Below are 19,005 nucleotides of genomic sequence, written 5' to 3'. Positions count from 1 at the left end.
TGGTCAATTTCAATCCAAAAGTCAATGGGCATTTTTTTTTTTTAATTTTGACATGAACTTGAGTGGTAGAAGGCATCTTTGCACATACATGTTGATGGTATCTGCTTTGTTTGATTATTCATTCAGCAAACATTCATGGAGCAACCATTTTGAGCCAGGAGCTATTCTAATCATCTGGGATGAAGTTGTGAACAAGACTTACTAGTCCCTGCCTTCAGGAAGCTTAACATTTAGGAGGGATGATGTTTCTGTGGTTTCTTTCCTATAGCAGTGAAAACACCTCTCTTGGGTGGGTGATTTATTAATTTTTTGGCAAAATGGCCAGCTGGCTCTCGGTCTGAGTCTGAATAGGGGGCAACATGGTCAAGCCCTTTTAATACAGCCTACTAATCTCATCTGTCCTCTGTGCTCTATGCTGTAGTTTAGAGGGAAACCGGCCAAGCCACCAAATATAGCTGATCCCATAAATGCAAGAGTTGAATGGCAATGAATGTTAATTACCAGCACCTGATTACTGCACTCGTTTTCTTTGGAGTAAATGCATTGCTGGACATGTCCAACCTTCTCCCACTTCCCTTTCAAACAGGAGCTTACTCTTTCTGTAGCATCCCAGTGAGAAACAAAGGAGCAAAAAGCGAACCTGATCTTCCTACTGAACGTCAGGTTCTTGAATTTTCAGGTCTGCTAACATTGCTTGCAATAAATGATGCTTTTTTTTCTGCTGCTTTTGATTGAAGAACACTAGAAATCAGTCAGGGAGCAGGTGCTGCATTGTGTTAGATTAACGCTGATTGAATTCTTACATAGCCAGCTGATTGAAGCACGTGTTCTGCAAGCTTATGATTCTGTGAACACTAGGTTGCAACCAGGAGAGTGTTTTGCCATATCATGTCCCTGAATCAACACCCTCAAATCCGTCAATACTGTCAACTGGAGCTTAGATTCCTCGGCCCGCTCTGTGAAATAGCACCCTAGGCTGGTTACAGGAACAAAAATAGATCTCTGGGAGAAAGAGGAGAGTTGGTTTCAAATTCTATTTCCTTCTCATGCTGAGTAGATGAACATTTAAATCATGAAAATAATCAGATGTTCATCAGACTTGGTAATGACACTGGATGGGTATAGGCTTTTATTCTCACACACAAAGTGCTTGAAACTCCCCGTGGGAGTGCACCAGGTGCTATCACTGGGATGGCCGGGCCAGCGCCAGACGTGTAGAAGACGCCCAATAACTGTTATCCTATATTTTAAAAATGTGTGTTGTGTAAGCTCCGTGACACTTTAGAGGCCATCCTGCTGGGAAAGGTAATGGATTTAGTTGCTAGGAGAAATAATGCAGAGGTAGACACACTTCCAAAAAGGACTTGGATAATCCTGTGAAAACTAACAGACCATCTTCCACAAGGACTTTCACCTAGTCTTAAATTGCCCCAGAGGGCCCCCAGCAGGCTTACTAACAGTGCTGGCTGGAGAAGGGAAGATCAGGAGGTATTATCAGCAAGCAAAGTGTCTTCTTGCAATTGAATGTATGCTGGTCCACCATTCATTCATTCATTGTTTCATATTTCATATATTCAAATGTTTTTCACCAAGTATATGCTGTGTAACATATAAAATGATCTTAACAGTAAAGTAAAAATTACTTATGCCTCAGTTTCTTTGTATATAAATGGGGATTCTGATAGCACTTTACCTCATAGGGTTGTTGTGAGGCTAAAGTGACTAATGTGAGTAGATCAGTGTCTGCCACCCAGGGATCCCTAGGTAAATGTTTGATCTTATTAGTGCTCTGAAGAGAGAATGCATCTCGCTTAAAGGTTCTGTAATGCTTATTTCCCATACAAATGCACTTTTCTACATGGAGCTCTCATAATTTCTTAGGACATTGCCCTTTAAACTAACAGTTGCTTTCCAGTTAAGTTTTACATCATAGTCCAAAATCCTGCTGGTAAGGCTTGAGGTGAAGCTAGCCTATCATCACCCCAACACCATGGCCATCGTCTCTCTTCCTGTAAACTATAACCCAGAATCTAGCACTGTGCCTGGTATACACACATGCATGGGCACACATGCACATATACACACAAACATGCCATGCACATATAACACTTGAATGAGTGATTGAATAGATGCATGTATAACGAGGAGAAGGAAAAAAGAATGGCTTGGTACACTACCCACTCCATTTCTCACCCTCTGCCTCAAGCACTGGTATTTGGAGAGGAAGAAGTAAGCCAATCACTCCATGCAATGAGGGCAATGAGGTCTCTCATAGCTTTCCTTTGACACACTCCTGTAGTGATATTGTTACCCTAACAGGCACTGAGAGATTTCAGTGCATTGTCTAAACCACTGGTCTTCAAAGTATGCTTGTCATACCAGCAGCATCAGCACTACCTGGGAACTTATTAGAAATGCCAGTCTTCCAGCCCCACTCCAGTCCTACTGATCCCAAAACTCTGGAAGTGGCACCCAGCAATCTTGCTTTAACGGGCCTTCCAAATGATTCTGAGAGCACACTGAAGTTTGAGAACCACTGGCTTAAGTGAAATCTAACCCCACATTTTGATTAATATTCTGAGCCCTGGGCAAGTGTGATTCAGTGTTGTTACATATAAGGTCCATGAAACGCTTAGAATGCTGCTTCTGTTTATATATATGTCACATGTCACAGGACAAGTCATTTTCTCTCAACATTAGATATGAACACTCCCATAACTATTTTCCCTGCAAATGTTAACTGAAGGTATTCTGAAAATTTAATTCTCTCTTAACTTCTCTATAAAGTTAGCTTTGCAAATGTAATCTGCCCCATTCCATTGAGATAAAAATTCTTTTACGGTTCAGTAACTTGCACAAAATCTCACAGGTAAATGGATGAGCTGAGTTTGAATGCAGGTGTTCTAACTCCATAGACTGTGTTCTCAAATTCTGTGCGGTTCTGCTCTTCAAGCCTCATGACGCCTCCTCACTGCCCGCCAAAATCTGGTTGTTATATATCATTTTATGAAATTGAACCATCTCAGTTAAAAATATGACTAAGGAAAGTTTCTTCTGAGCATCCCTGACTCTGAGTCTACTTTTGAACCAACGAATAAGGAAGAGTACATGTGTTTTCTCTCCAATACTGCTAGGTAAGAATGGGATTGGTTTGGCTTCTAGAATTACAATTTTATCAATATACAGAGAGTCTTTGCCCTAGTCCTCAGAACAAAACTATTGCTATTAACTGCTGAATTTGGACTGTCAATCATCCACACGATCTTTGCTCTTCATAAACTCGTCATTCCATATCAATGAGAAAACAAAGAGGGGTCTGATTCTAAGTGAGGAAACCTCACTACATAATCCAGTGAAAATCCCAATGTAACAGTCCAATTACCCTTCACAATTTAAACGACTTTATCTAGTGCTTTCTTTGTGTAATCTGAAAATAGGCCTACAAATGTGTTGAAGAAATAATTGTGGAGACCTACATTACAGACTGAAACAACAGTCTCAGGATTTATTACGTGTTGCATAGTCCGTGGAACAGCTCAGGTGCTTAAAAGACAGTCAACTCATTTTACTAACGCTTTCTTTCCAAATACAGAAAAAGGAGCTCTTTTTACATTTCAAATCTATTAGACAATATGTTCTTTTGCTGAAAATGCAGCCTGGTTCTACTTAATGTAAGGTTATCCAGTACCAAGTCCAACAAAAATAGTGAAACCTTCATTATTTTCAGGCTGCATTAAGTATAGTATTGTTCCTTGAAAGAGGTTAGAAAGATAAATTCTAAATTATGGCCTCTGATTCAAAAGGTCCTGGTGATCATCATATCTAATACCCTGATATTTCAGATTGGATAACTGAAGCCCAGGAAAGCTCTTTGCTTTCCCAACAGCACATATCTTTGCCCAAGGGCAAAGTCAGGGCTAAATTACAGCCACCAGTCCAGCGGTCTTGTTCTCCTGTCATTTACTCATTTATTGCCGGCCAAAGAGGATGAGGAACGGAGCATATGCTCATCCATTCAGCTTTTTTTCTTTGTAGAAAAGTTTATGTTGTACCTTTACTATACTGGAGGCTTTTTTTAAGTTTGGTTTTTTACAAGAATCATGAAAAAAATCATATGATTCCTCAACAGAAAAGCAATAATAATTATTATCATGTATGTTCTTTATCCCAAAAGGGCAACATTTTTAAACATTTTTTAGGAACCTTCACAAACTTCCCTTCTGCTGAAGAAATAGGTGGTAGAATCATCATTTCCCAGATAGGAAAAGTGAAAACCAGAATGGCTAAGTGACTTTGTATGAATGGCACAGCAAGTTATCTCTAGATTTGTAAAGTCTCTTAGAGCACATTACACAGTAAATCACAGAGAGCTGAATTTGCAATGCAAATTAGTAGAATATCTGTTTTATATCAAACATTTAACTTAAAAAAGTCTAGCCCTCTGCTTTTCAGAGAGTGTGGAAGCAGTTGCATGCAAAAGAAACTGGCTGATGTGAATGAGACTAGAGATATTACAAGAACCAAATCACTTTCTAAATACTTGGTACTTAGTACTTCAATTTAGAAGTTGATTTTGTGACAAACAGGAGAGGTGCTTTCAAATGGAAAACACTATGATATGATATAAAATGGTGAGATTAAGATAGGAGAAGCTGATTTAAATATGAGTTCGACTTTTAGTTCCCTGAGTATTTGAGAAATTAAAAAGAAAAGAACAGAAAAGAAAGAAATTTAAAAACTTACTTTTTTATGTTGAAGAAAGGCTGTGTTTTAAGTTTTGCAGAAGAACATAGGATTTCTGTCAGGAATCTCCAATTGCAAATCAGTGCTATGGTACATCCTGCTATCTAGAGGAAAAAAAATATCTATACGTGTAGCTTAAGGCAGGGCGGTTTATAAGAATTAAATAGAGAAAGAGAAGTCCAAGCCTTTAGTAGAACATTCAAATCAACATAATATTAAGTACAGCAAAACTGGCCTTAATGGGATAGAGCTAAATCAAGGAAAATTTGGTCTCATAGTGAGGGGGAAAAATTCCTACCACCGATACATATGAGACAGTAAAATAATGTCATTAGGGAATTGTTATTCTTCCTATTACTTAGTGTTTATCAAGTGCCTACAACATTTACAGTAGATCCGATTTAAAATAGGATTAGTTAACAGTCTCTGCTCAACAAACCTACAGTATTTGTGTGACTGATGAAACTGAAATATAGGCTTCAACTAGCCAGAAATATCTTGAGGGACAACTGAGCAGTATTAAAAAAATAACTCCAATATCAGGATGGGTATCTGTTTTCCAGTTACAGCGGTCAGCAAATCTGCTTATAGGTCTGATATTTGGTCCCACAGCCTTTTGACTTTGATCTCTTTCAAGAAGGAGTGTTTCCCTCATGGAGTTTGAGAGGGAAGGAAACATTATTTATGGACTTGTGGGTGATGTGTCCAGATTAGGGCATCCTAAATATCCATAGGAGAGAACAGAATACATAGTGACACAAATAAAAACTTTAAAAAAGTCTTAGAAATTTAGGATAAATGGACAGATTAGAACCTTCTTGGGACACTGGAGTATAGGAACAGGAAATGCTCCTACTGAAGTGTTTTGAGTGGCAGAGGCATTGAAACAGTAAGAGATGTCTACACTTTTGTCCTAGACAATTCATGTACTGGCCGTAAACTGAAACTGTTTGCATAGAGAGTTCAGTGTTTTGGAACAACTTCACATTTGGAGCAGGGGTTTGAGGAGTGGAGAAGTATTTGTTCAATGAAGTCCACCAGATCCCATCATTTGCAAGTTAATATGGAGTCAGTCTCTATACACCCTAGGGTATTCTTCATCTTCCTCGGTAGTTCTTTCGGTGAGGACCAATCAGACCCTCATTGATTCAGCCAGTCATGGCTGGGAAAACCTACAAGATCATTGTTAAAAAACTCCATTTTCCAATGCAAAGCATTGTGATTTCTGTCTTCATTTTCAGTGTTGTTGTATTTGGAATTGTCGTGTTCCCCAAAGGCAAGTTGCACAGTCTGAGTCAGAATTGATGATCTGCACACATCTGCTTCAGGGAACCTGGGGCCAACGCCTGAAGGACAGCCTGATGCTGATCAACCGGAAATAGACCAGAAGGTTTGGAGAGAGATCACAGATGGACCAGAATCAAGGAATGGACAGCTCTGTAGTTTAGGTAGACAATGAAATGAAAGCAGGCGGGAATAGGCATTCAGTGAACATGCCTTGTGCCCATGACTCAAAATAAAAATCAACCAGGGCAATGATAGAGGCCCAAAGGAAGTTGCTGTTCCTTTTGGGATCCCTTTTATAAAACCCTAAGTTACTCAGTGCAGGTGCCTTTGAACACAGGGCTAATGCAGTGATGAACACTGTTGAGGAGAGATTAGTGAAACTTCCCATTCCCGTGATCTGTTCCTAATTTGCATCTTTAACGAGGTGGGATCCAAGCCAGGTTCTGTTCCTTTGTGTTTATTTTGCAGGAACTGTGTTTATTTCTGATAATTACAAATAAATCTTCCTTCCTTTTCTCAAACTGACTGACTAAAGGATGTTGGGAGTATGTTAACTCCCTAGCTGGAATAACTATCAAAAAAGGGAGAAGTAAAATCCAATTATAACTCCTTCATAAATGTAATCAATGTTTTCTTCCCAAAGTGGGTGGTTGCTACATTTCATTTTGAAACGTTTGTCTTCTTTATAGTTTCTTGCAGCTTATCTAAGAGAAACTTGCACCACAGGAAGCAGTGACTCCAAACCAGGATGTCATGACCAGGGTTGTCATGAAAAATGATAGAACCAGGGAAAATATAAGTTAAAAAGAACTAAAGCCTAGACTTGAAATTTGATAAAGAAGTTTTCTGATTCATCTTCAAAGAACTCAGAAAACCAAAGCAAATCTCTCAAAGTTGACTAATTTTAAAAGTCTGTCAAAGACGCAAGGGAGAAATGTCATATGTGTTGCTGAATTCAGGTAAGATTGACACCATTCAGAAGTATTTAAGAGCCATTTCAGTGACCACAGAAACTGAAAGGGGAAATCCGGTTCTCAACTGTTTCGATAGGCTACGTGTTGTGGGGTGGCGGGACAAGATGAGACCTCATTATGGGTGTTTTTCGGAGCAAGTCTAATCCAAAAATACTCATTTAAAAGTTTCAATGATAATAGGTAATTTAATCTCGTTTGGGCATTGATACTGATATAAAATTAAAAATCAGCTCTATATAAACACAACTATTATGCAGATAATTTCAGTATCTTTTACTGGGTTAAAATGGATTAGCAAAAGAGCTATTAGTGAGTGCATGGGAGACCATGACTCTTAAATATCTTATAGTTGTACCAGTCTTGTACCCACCCTGTATTTTTTTGCCATCGCTTTAAGACAAATGAGAAACTCAAGTGAAGGAAATCAACCTGGGGTGACATTCGTCACCCTATGAGTGGCCGCAACGTCGTTTGTCGGTTTGTCCTTTGGATTTTGAGAGAAAACATACGAACAGCGAAGCTCCACGGGAGCAAAGACGTTTGCCCGTTTTCACCGCTGCTTCTCTGTGCGCAGAGGTGCGCAGAGCGTGGAGGGCACCAAGAAGTGTGTGTTAAATTAGTGAATCCGTTGGGTTATAATTGTAATCTTTATTTTCATAACAGGACTAGCAACTTTTTTCTTTCAATTAAGGTAGGAAAAATATATAAATTAAAGTCCATAGAAGCCAGCAAGGAAATTTAATTTATGTTTAATATCTTTGTCCCCCATGGAAATGGCTTTATATTCTTATGTGTCAATATATTCTGCTTTATATTAAACTCAAGAGATGTAATATGAATTAGGGATAAAAGTATGAGTTTTACAGTCAAGCTAGCTTCACCACTTACTAACTGTGTGACCTGGGGCAACACATCTGACCTTTCTGAGACTCAATTTACTAATCTGTAAAATGGGAATAAGGTCGCCTGTCTCATAGATGTTGAGAGAACACATAAAGAATCTGAACATAGTGTCTGCATATACATACTAAACACTTAAATAGTGACAGTAGCTAACGATTTTTATTATCGTCAATATTAAATAGGTGGTCCCCTCTACTGGTTTATAAATTCATTAAAGACAGGTATAGTAAGTTCCTTATTTTTATATCTCAGTTCATAGGTCATTGCTCTGCATTCTACAGCTGCTGAACACATATTTATTTATAAAAGTGATTTTAATAATAGAGATAAACAGCATTGTATTATTTGCTATTTAACTAAAACTGATGGAAATATAATAACAGAATATTAAAAAGAGTTAATACTAGGATAAAATCAAAGACAAACATTCAGAAAGGAAAAACTCAGGGAGGCAAAATCATAAAGTACCTGTAAGTAGTACTTAGAAGCATAGACTATTAAAGCGGAGAGGGATCTTCAATACGGTGTAATATAGTCCCGTACTTCCACAGAAAGACTTGCCCAAACTCTCTTGCCCAAGGCTCCTCAGAGATCTGCTTTGTATTTTCCCACAGACAGCTAGCCAGCCTGGGCCATGAATTGGCACAAATGTGTTTCATATCACTCTGAGAGATGATGCATTCTGCTTCCAAAAGATGTAGTGAGAATGACAGGAGTATCGGGCCATAGTAATAAGCAAATTGGATTTGTAAGTTATGGTTTACTACCCTCTTTTGCAAACTCCTCATTTTGTTCTCACAACAGTCTCCAAGATGGCATCATCACAATTTTAAAGATGAGGAAGTTGAGATTCAGAGAAGTTATTTAACTTACCCAAAGTCATACCTCTGGTGAGTAGCAGGACCTGCACCTGATACCAGGTTTTATGACTCTACATGACTCACTTTTTCTGGTATGAGAGCTATATTTTGGGAGATATGGACTATCATGAGCTTTAAAAAACAAATAGACTTTTTTTCCTAAGAAAATAGCATACCTACCAACTTTTTTTCTTTTTCTTATGTCATGTCATACCCTGTTAAAGCATTAATGTAATATAAATGAAAACTCCTTGAACTACTTAGATCTAAGTTGTGTATTAAATTAATAACACCCTACCTAGAATCAGAAAAAATGAGCTTGAGGCTTAGCTCTTCGAAGTGACCTTGAAGACACTATTCTGCCTCTACTCCCTAGTCTGCATACTGGGGAATCTGTGAGGATGATGATATGAATGAAAAGTGGAAGAGGTAAATGGCCTCCCCCATGCAGGGGAATGGCACCTTCCGGCACAGTGTGAAAGAGGTGCACTTCTCCTTAGGGTCTCTGGAACAGAAATTAGTATCTAACACCTGCTGTGTTGATAAAGGGAAGGAGATTTTATTGGGGAGAGATCAACTTTTACTTTTACTTATGGCTGATTTAGATCCTTTACACCCTTTACATGGGTCCTGGCCCAGAAAATGCCCTTTTCTTGCTGGTCGCTCTCTGGAGGAAGGTTAATTCCCTCCTTAGCATCTCCTTTGGCTCTGAGAGCACGACTGCACTCCAGAGCTTGGCTCTGCACACACGTTCTCAACGTGCAGATGCTTAATCAGTATCCCGGAGTTGATGGCTTTCTCTTAACTCAGATCTGCTCCTTTGAGCAAGTGTTTGAAAGAGGCTGGCCTCTTTTTTTACCGTACAAATACTAAACAGAAAAAGAGGAAAGTATCTTTTAAAACAAGGTGATATGTGATAAACTATAAACAAGATGTGGGGTTCTCCTCATGGCTCTTCCTCTGGGTAACATGAGCTCCCGTGGCCTTTGTGTCTCTTGTCAGTGATTCTGTCAGCTTAGGTAGGAAGCACCAGCAGAAAATGAGACTTTTGGGTCAAGTCTTTTAGCATCAAAACATGATGGACAATCATTTAGCCTCGCTCTCTTCTGGTACCTTGTCCTTCAGTCTTGGGAAGGACCCGCAGACTGCCAGGCATTCCTGGCTGAAAGAATCCCAGTAGTTTGGGAGATTACTCAGCAGCTTCAACCATCCTCTGTGGTCAGTAAGGTCACCCAATGCTCGCCTGAGAGCAGAGGCCACGGGGTATGGAGAGGGAGGAAGCAAGCTGCATGTGAGGGGAAGCAGGCACCTCCACTGTGAATCCTCCACGTCACGCGGGAGCTTGTCAACATCATTAGTGGAGCCAGGCACACACTGCCAGAGAGATTCAAGTCGGGGCCTGGCTGACAGGCCCCCAGAACAGACACTGGCCAGCCTCTCTCCTGGAATATCAAGAGCTTATCAACAGTGTTATCTGTATTGTTGACACTAAGTCAAATAATTCCTTGGAAAACTTCAAAATTAGCATTTAAGAATGAAGAATCGTTACAATTACAGCAGAGGTAGCGCGGCCGCTGCTGTTTTCAGCTCCCTCCTCCATGCGTCATCTCGCTTGAGCGCAGTTAGATCCAGCGCCCTCGTCTCTTCAAGATTCCCGAACCTGAAATGTTTATTCTTTGGCCCTGAGGGAGGTGTATCAGGCCTGTCTTTATGTGGGCAAATGGAGCAGCTGCCTACATGGGGGGTCGTCTTTTACTCCTCTCCAATGGGCTGATTCCTCCTCCTATTTAGAAGGAAATCCTGCCCATTAGTATCATTTCTTTACCCTAGATGATGCTGATAATTGCCCAGAGAAGATCATTACTAAGATATACAGGTACCTGGGAGGATGTGGGTTAATGAGAGACCCACACTAAGGTGGGCGTTAGCCTGGATTGGGGTCATTAGAGCATTTGGAGCCCAGCCCTGTGGGGTGGCTTGGCCATTGCCATGCAGCTCAAGGGATGAACAGAGCAGTTCACAGCACTCCAAATTTACCGCGGCTACATGTGATATCAAATTGCTGATGGTAGACCCGAGCACGTTCTGAAATGCACATGGGTTCACGAAGCATTTTGAATCCACAAAGGAAAGGAAAAATTGGAAGAATTGAAAATTGAGATAAAATTTTCTCTACTGTTGTTTCTACTAAAGTATCTTTCTTTAAGGATGCATATCGCCTCCCACCTCCTCCTCCCCTTTTCCACACAGTTCCCTAGGACAAATAGCAAATAAGACTTGTGCACTCACAATCATAGGTTTTGATCACCTAAAGACCAAATTTAAAAAGCAGTGAGGAGAAGATATTTGCAAAACAGGTGTCTGATAAGGGGTTAATATTCAAAATATGTAAAGAACTCATACAACTCAATGTCAAAAAAACAAAAAATCTGATTGAAAAATGGGCAGAGGTCCTAAATAGACATTTTTCCAAAGAAGATATACAGATGGCCAACAGACACATGAAAAGATGCTCAACATCTCAATCATCAGAGAAATGCAAATCAAAGCCACAATGAGATATCACCTCACACCTGTTAGGATGGCTGTTATCAAAAAGACAAAAAATAACATACGTGTTGGCTAAGACGTGGAGAAAAGAGAACACTTGTGCACTGTTGGTGGGAATGTTAAATTGGTGCAGTCACTATGGAAAACAGTATAGTGGTTCCTCAAAAAAATAAAAATAGAACTACCATACAATCCAGCAATTCCATTTCTGGGTATTTATCTAGAGAAAATAAAATCACTAATGTGAAAAGATATACGCACCCCTATGTCATTGCAGCATTATTTACAACAGCCAAGTCTTGGAAGCAACCTAAGTGTCCATCAGTAGATGAGTGGATAAAGAAGATTATATATATATATATATATATATATATATATATATATATATATATATATATATATTCAATGGAATATTACTCAGCCATAAAAAAAGAATGAAATCTTGCCATTCTTGACAAATGGATGGACCTTGAGAGTATTATGCCAAGTGAAATAAGTCAGACAGAGAAAGACAAATACTGTGTGATCTCACATATATATAGAATCTAAAACAAGCAAACAAAACAATACCAAAAAAAAGACTCATAGATACAGAGAATAGACTGTCACCAGCGGGGAGGGAGTTTGGTGGGGTGGGCAGAATGGGTCAATGGGGTCAAGAGGTACAAACTTCCAGCTGTAAAATAAATAAGTCATGGGGATGCAATGTGCATCATAGGGAATATAGTCAATAATGTTGTATTAACTGTTTACGGTGACAGATGGTCACTAGACTTCTTGTGGTGATCATTTTGTAATGTATATATATGTTGAATCACTATTTGTACACCTGAAACTAATATACTATTTTATGTCAATTATCCTTTAATAAACAAAGCAATCAGGATATCTCTTTCAATAATACTCTCCTTCATAGTTTAAGCATGCACCCACCTTTTTAAATGACAGCTTTATTGAGGTATAGTTGACACACCATACAATTCACCCATTTAAAGTGTGCCCCTGAATGCTTTTTAGTATATTCAAACAATTTTAGAACGTTTTCATCACCCCCCAAAATTAACATCATATCTGGTAGCAGCCGCTCCTTATTTCCTCCTAACACTCCCTCCCAACACTAAGCAACCTCTAAACTATTTTCTGTCTCTATAGATTTGCCTAATATGGACATTTCATATAAATGAAGTCATACAATAGGTGATCTTTTGACACTGGCTTCTTTTACTTATCACGTTTTCACCGTCATCCATGTTAGAGCATGTATTAGTACTTCTTTTTTATTATTCAGCCATTCTTTTTTATGACTGAATAATATTACATTGTATTAGATTTAATGGACATTTGGGTTGTTTCTACTTTTTCTTTATGATGAATAATGCTACATTAATGTTCATGTACAGCTTTTTGTGGGGACAGATGTTGTCATTTCTCTTGGGTACATACCTACTAGAATTGCTGGGTCGTGTGGTAACTCATTGTTGAACCTTCTGAGGAATTGCCACACTGTTTTCCAAAGCAGCTGCCTCATTTTACATTCCCACCAGTGATGCATGAGGGTTCCAATTTCTCCACATCTTTGCCAACACTTGTTACTGATTTGTTTATTTAAATTGATGGCCACACTATTGGGTATGAAGTGATATCTCATTATGATTTTGATTTGCATTTCTCTAATGACTAATGATGTCTAGCTTCATTTCACATGCCTATTGGCTGTTAGTATATCTTCTCTGGAGAACTGTCTCTTTAGGTCATTTTTTAAATTGGGTTTGTCTATTTGTTGAGTTGTAAGACCTCTTTATGTATTCTAGAAACAAGTCACTTATCAGATATATGATTTGCAAATATTTTCTCATATTCTGTGGGTTTTCTTTTGACTTTCTTGATTGTGTTCTTTGAAGTACAAAAGATTTTAACTTTGATGTAGTCCTATTTATCTATCTTTTCTTTCTTTATGCTTTTGGTGTCATGTCTAAGAAACCATTGCCTAATCCAAGGTCACAAAATTTTACACATATGTTTTCTTCTAAGAGTTTTATAACCTTAATTCTTACATTTTGGTCTTTGATCCATTTTAAGTTAATTTTTGTATATGGTGTGAGTTAAAAGCCCAGCTTCATTCAGTTGCATGTGGCTGTCCAGTTGTTCCAGCATCATTTGTTGAAAAGACTATTCTTTCCTCATTCAGTTGTCTTGGCATTCTTGTCAAAAATGAATTGACTCTAAATGTGAGAGTTTGTTTCTGAATTCTCAGTTCTATTCCATTGACCTATATATTTATCCTTATGCCAATACTACACTCTCTTGATTACCATAGCACGGTGGTAAGTTTTGTTTTTTTTTGTGTGACCAAGATCAGCCCTGAGCTAACATCCATGCTAATCCTCCTCTTTGTGCTGAGGAAGACCTGCTCTGAGCTAACATCTATTGCCAATCCTCCTTCTTTTTTTTCCCCCAAAGCCCCAGTAGATAGTTGTATGTCATAGTTGCACATCCTTCTAGTTGCTGTATGTGGGATGCGGCCTCAGCATTGCCAGAGAAGCGGTGCGTCAGTGCGCGCCCGGGATCCGAACCCGGGCCGCCAGTAGTGGAGCGCGCGCACTTAACCGCTAAGCCACGGGGCCTGCCTGGTGGTAAGTTTTGAAATTCGGAAGTGTGAGTCCTCCAACATTTTTCTCCTTTTTTCAAGATTGTTTGGCTATTTTGGGTCCCTTGCATTTCTGTATGAATTTCAGGATTTGCTTTTCAATTTCTGCAAAGAAGCCAGCTGGAATTTTGATAGGAATGTAATTGAATTTGTAGCTCAATTTGGGGAATATTACCATCTTAACAATATTAAACTTCCCAATCCATGAATATTGGATACTTTTCTGTTTATTTAGGTATTCTTTAATTTCTTTTAACAACATTTTAGTTTTTAAAGGGTAAGTTTTACACTTCTTTTGTTAAATTTAGTTTAAAATATTTTGTTCTTTTGGGTGCTATTATAAATAGAATTATTTTCTTAATTTCATTTTCAGATTTTTTTATTGCTAGTGTGTAGAAATGCAATTGCTTTTTCTATATTCATCTTATATTCTGAAATCTGGCTGAATTTTATTGATTCTAGTAGTTTTTTAGTGCAATCCTTAGAATTGTCTTTATGCAATATTACATCATCTGTAGAGAGATAGTTCTAATTCTTCTTCTCCAATCTGGATGCCTTTTATATCACTTTCTTGTATAACTGTCCTGGCTACCACCTTCAATGCAATGTTGAATAAAAGTGTTCAAGTATTTCTTTTATCTGAAATGTACTTAACTACAGAACTAGACATTGTATTGGGGGGTGGGGAGTGCAATTAGAAGTATACATTGTGTGTGTGTTTATGTACCTCCAAGGTCTTTATAAATTCTCAGGGTGAAATCTTTCATATATGAAGCTAAGTTTATGTTTTGGCTACATACAGTAGAGCTTTGGCATGAAGCACATGTACATGCTGTCATAATTTTAGGTATGGCAAAAATTAAACCATTAACTTTAACTTCTGGTTGCTTCCTAATGTGACTCACTTTTCAAGTCTGGCCTTTCTTCTCGAAGGGTGTTGTTTTTAACCACACATAGAAACTGACCTATGAAAAGTAGCTTATCTAAATATGCTAAGTGGAAAAGCTTAACCTAAAAATGACATACCTTCTAGTGAATAATATAATTTTCTTCATCTTTGTGAAACATTGCCATGGCGAAGAAGCACCGAATCTATTTGTGTTACAAGGGGAAGAGCTAGGACCACTGGGTGGGCGTTAGAGGCGGATTGCAACTCAGTGTAAGATGGGCTTTCAAAAACCTCAACTATTCCACGTTAGAATGAACTCCTTGGTTTACTAAACTATTTTTCATAAGCTTCCAGAATCATCTATATAAAGTGAAAAATTTTACTCAGAAGTATTATGATCTCAAGAATTTAATAAACTTTAATGAAAAAAGCAGCCATTATCACCCCTCAAAATTACTAAAAGTTGTCTTTGAAATTAATTTAATTTTATAAGATAAGGTACACTTCACCTTGAGTCTCTTGGAGTGTACACATGGATCTGGGGTGACATTTCCTTTTTGTCAAGAGATCAGCAACTCAAATCGACCAATTTTCCACTTAAAAAATACAAAACAAAATAAATCTGATTGTTTGCTGGGGCTATCCCCCTGCCAAAACAGTTCAGCCTTGAACGATGATGCCAGGTTTCCTCCCAGGCCATCTGTTGGGCCTGGCTTACCTGCCTGCAAATTCAAACGCTTCCTGTTTCAGAAGCTTTTGAATTTCCACTCCCTAGATGGTCCTTCCACCCACAGCAAAATTACAGCCCTCTCTAGCTATCTCTGCGTCTGCTCTCCCTCTTTGCTCTGACACTAAGGTTTCTCTTTTGGATTTACAACAATAAAACTTCTTCAGAGGTGAACTCGATGCCTCGAGGAGAATGTAATGTACTTTGCCTTTGTTTTTAATTAGATTCCTTCAAGGGAAAACCTCCTGGCCTGGTCTGTTATCTAGCTTTGTCAGAGCTTGTCTGCTTTATCTGAACACTTTGAAGAAGTCTCTTCACCCATATACCACCTGTATGCTCACAATATAGATTTTCATAATTCTGGTCAATTGGAAGAGGGTAGAAAGTGGGCAGCACAGATGAAAGAATGCCTTAGGGTTAATTGCTGATGGTTGAGAGAGGGGGAGAGAGAGAGAGAGAGAGGGAGGGAGAGAGAGGGAGAGGAAGGGAGGGAGGCTGTGGGAGGGAGGGAAGGAGGAAGGTACGAAAAAAGGAAGGAAGGAAGAAAGGAAGGAAGGAAGGGAGGAAGGGAGGGAGGGAGGGAAGGATAGGGTGAAGCTTTACGGAATTGCAGAGGCCACTACCCTTTGGTCTCATGCTGTCCAGTTACTATTCAGTTTTTGGCCCCGATTCTGCTTCCGGGAAAATTTAAGATTGCTATTTTGACAAGTCATCACAAGGTGAGAAAATATCAGTGGAAAATTCTCCCTGTAGAGTTCTAAGTGGTTAGTGACAAGTGTTCCTTCCTGTCTGAACCATAGTTCTCAATATCCAATGGCCACAGCAGAATGAAGTTTTCCCCTGATCCTCTAAGGACCCCCCCTTTTAAAACAGGGCTCCTCTTATTTTCCATAGTCTCCATTGGAGCATGAATGGAGCTAATAATCCTGGATATAGTTAATTAGCTAAATATTGTCTCTTATTCATCAGGGGTGTCTAGGACTCTTGCTCAGGTTCTTGATTCTTGCTGCTAACAAAGTACTTTTGTTTGTTTTCTTCCCTGGGATTTGAGAATAGTTATATAGACATTTTTAAATGTTTGATGTCCCACCCACCCCCATTTATCTTTGGTCTATTTCTCCCTATATGCTCCACTATTTCATCATCATCTATGTCATCATCATCATCATCATCATCATCCATTCCCATGTTTTGTTTTGTTTTGTTTTGTTTTGTTTTGTTCATGATCCTCAGTTTTGAGTCTTGTCCACATTTTCTAAGGGCAAGCCAAGGGGGTGAGTAGACAACCATCCCCAGTGTGAGGAAGGATGGCAGCTTTCAGCAGGGAATAGGGTCAAGTGTCTTGTGCAAAACGTAACACCTAAGATTAATAATATTAATCTTTTTGTTAATAAGTATGAATGATTAGAAGTATCAACAGGACAAATGACAATTAAGACTTTATTTTCTAAAATTTGACAAGTGAAGGCCTAGCAAGAGCAAAATCTCGTGTTTCTTGAAAGAGTGAAAGCTAAGGCTCCAGACTCTCTCATTCCCCATGTTCATTTCCCCCAGCATGATGGTAAACTCTTGGTGAGGGTTTTCAAAGCATCTCAGTATGTTTCATCCTAAGCGTGAAAAAATAACAGTGACAGTGAAACCTAGTAGGGAGCAGTGAAGAACAGGCTAAGAATGTTGTCTCCTTCAGAACAGTTGAGTCTCCTGTTACAGAGGGATCAGGGTTATGGTGAAGGTGATGGGTGGCAGATCCTAGAGGGGCGTTATTGGTTTGAAAACAATTCTCATTGTCCTAATTACCTCCCGAGGATGGCTGCAGAAAGCAAAGTGGAGGTCCTGCTGAGCTCCTCAGGTTGCTTCAAGTGACTTCGGAGCCGCAGTATAATGGCAGATATGTTATAAACATCCTCAGCTTTACGGGAAGCTGCACACACAGAGCAAAGAGGGACGTGGAAGTGTCTGGTTTAAGCCTCTTCTTTCCAAGATCCCCAACTACTTCAGTCCTTAATGAGAGGAGGAGATGGGTCTTTGGAAGTGCTTTACATTGAGTACTTATAGGAACCCAGATGCACCAGTTGTCTCCTTTAGGTATTACTGCCCTGATTCTTCAGTGTACAAGATGAATAATTTACCAAAAAGCGATGTAAGTATCTCTTTATTATTCATTATAATGAACTCAGATGGGAGTAATTCTCCTCTCTGCTGGAATCCCCTAAGGCTTAGCGTAACCAGACTCTGCTTGCTTTCCCACAGTTAATTTGAGGGGAAGAAGACTCTTCTCTCCAGACTTGTGGCCTAACTAGGACTTAAGCTAGTTGAGGTGCGTGTGGGAAAAGGAAAGTGGGAGGCCTAGGACCGGCTGATAGCAAGGACAGTGTGAGGTCAAGTGTTAAGAGCACCAACAGAAGATCTGTTGGGTGCCAGGTAATGAGTGTTACAAAGGAATGTCAAAGAATAACAGAAATCAGTAGTCAAGGTGTACTCAGGAAGTGCATAATTATTTTCAGTATTCACCTGAGTAGAACACAATTAAGAAGGTGCATCCACTGGCTGAAAAGTATGAAGTAGATTATACATTTTTCAACCAATCTAAAGATTTATTCTTTCTTTCTCTCTTTCTCTTTTTCTTTTTTTTAATCTTTTCATTTCTTCCCTCTCTCCCCTCTTCTTGCTTTCTCTATCCATTTATTTATTTAAAATCCATTATAAGGAAACTCAGCTTTCCCATATTATGATGAATAGTTGGGTTTTCACAGCATACCTTCTCAAACCCTCTCAGTAATAAGCTTCTGTGAAAAGATCCTCCTCCATGGAGAGCTCCCGCAGCTCAGCCAGTCTGAAAGTTTTGCACAGATGTTGGAATACTATCGCATACGTGTTTCTGCCCTTCACTCAACGCATGAGTGAAATGGAGAAGGCTGGACAAATTCAGGCTGCCTTCAGGTCAGACTTCCTGTTCTTTGTGTTTCCTCTGAGCAATCCAGTGAGTCCAGGGAGCAAAGAATACCTTCCTCCTCTCAGACTGGCACCCTGCAGCCCAGAACTCTAGGTGATACAAATTAAAAGTAGCAACTCTCTGGGCCTGAACTGGAAACATTTGCAAAAGTTAACCCTGTGACTTGATTGCCCCCAGGGAACATCTCTTTCTGGGCCTCTCATGGCCCAAGGAAAAAGTTTGCCTGCCTTCTATTTTATTTTTTTAAGGGAAGATAGTTCGCATAATCTGTATATAATAAGCCACTATTCTGGAAAAGATGATTGGTTTATTAAAAATATATAACGTATATTTTTAAACGGGCTGAATTGACATTCTACAGGAGAAGTGCTTGTGAGAACGGAGAAGCACTGGTGAAAGCATCACTTCCCATCCCTCCTCCTCCATCTGGCCCTGCCCGTCTGTCTGTTTAACGAGGGTGTTATTTTTAAAA

At 39.2% G+C, this 19,005-nt stretch overlaps 1 protein-coding gene across 2 annotated transcripts in view; it reads left to right on the top strand.

Annotated features, from left to right (window-relative positions):
- Window positions 1–19,005, top strand: part of OPCML (opioid binding protein/cell adhesion molecule like) — a 497,258-nt gene that overhangs the window by 235,929 nt on the left and 242,324 nt on the right. The window lies entirely within an intron of this gene.

Source organism: Ceratotherium simum, chromosome 7, assembly GCF_057802395.1.
Source record: "Ceratotherium simum simum isolate JZ-2026a chromosome 7, ASM5780239v1, whole genome shotgun sequence".
Taxonomy (NCBI): Eukaryota; Metazoa; Chordata; class Mammalia; order Perissodactyla; family Rhinocerotidae; genus Ceratotherium; species Ceratotherium simum.
The sequence above is the reverse complement of the archived record's forward strand: the minus strand, read 5'-3'. Positions and strand labels throughout refer to the sequence as shown.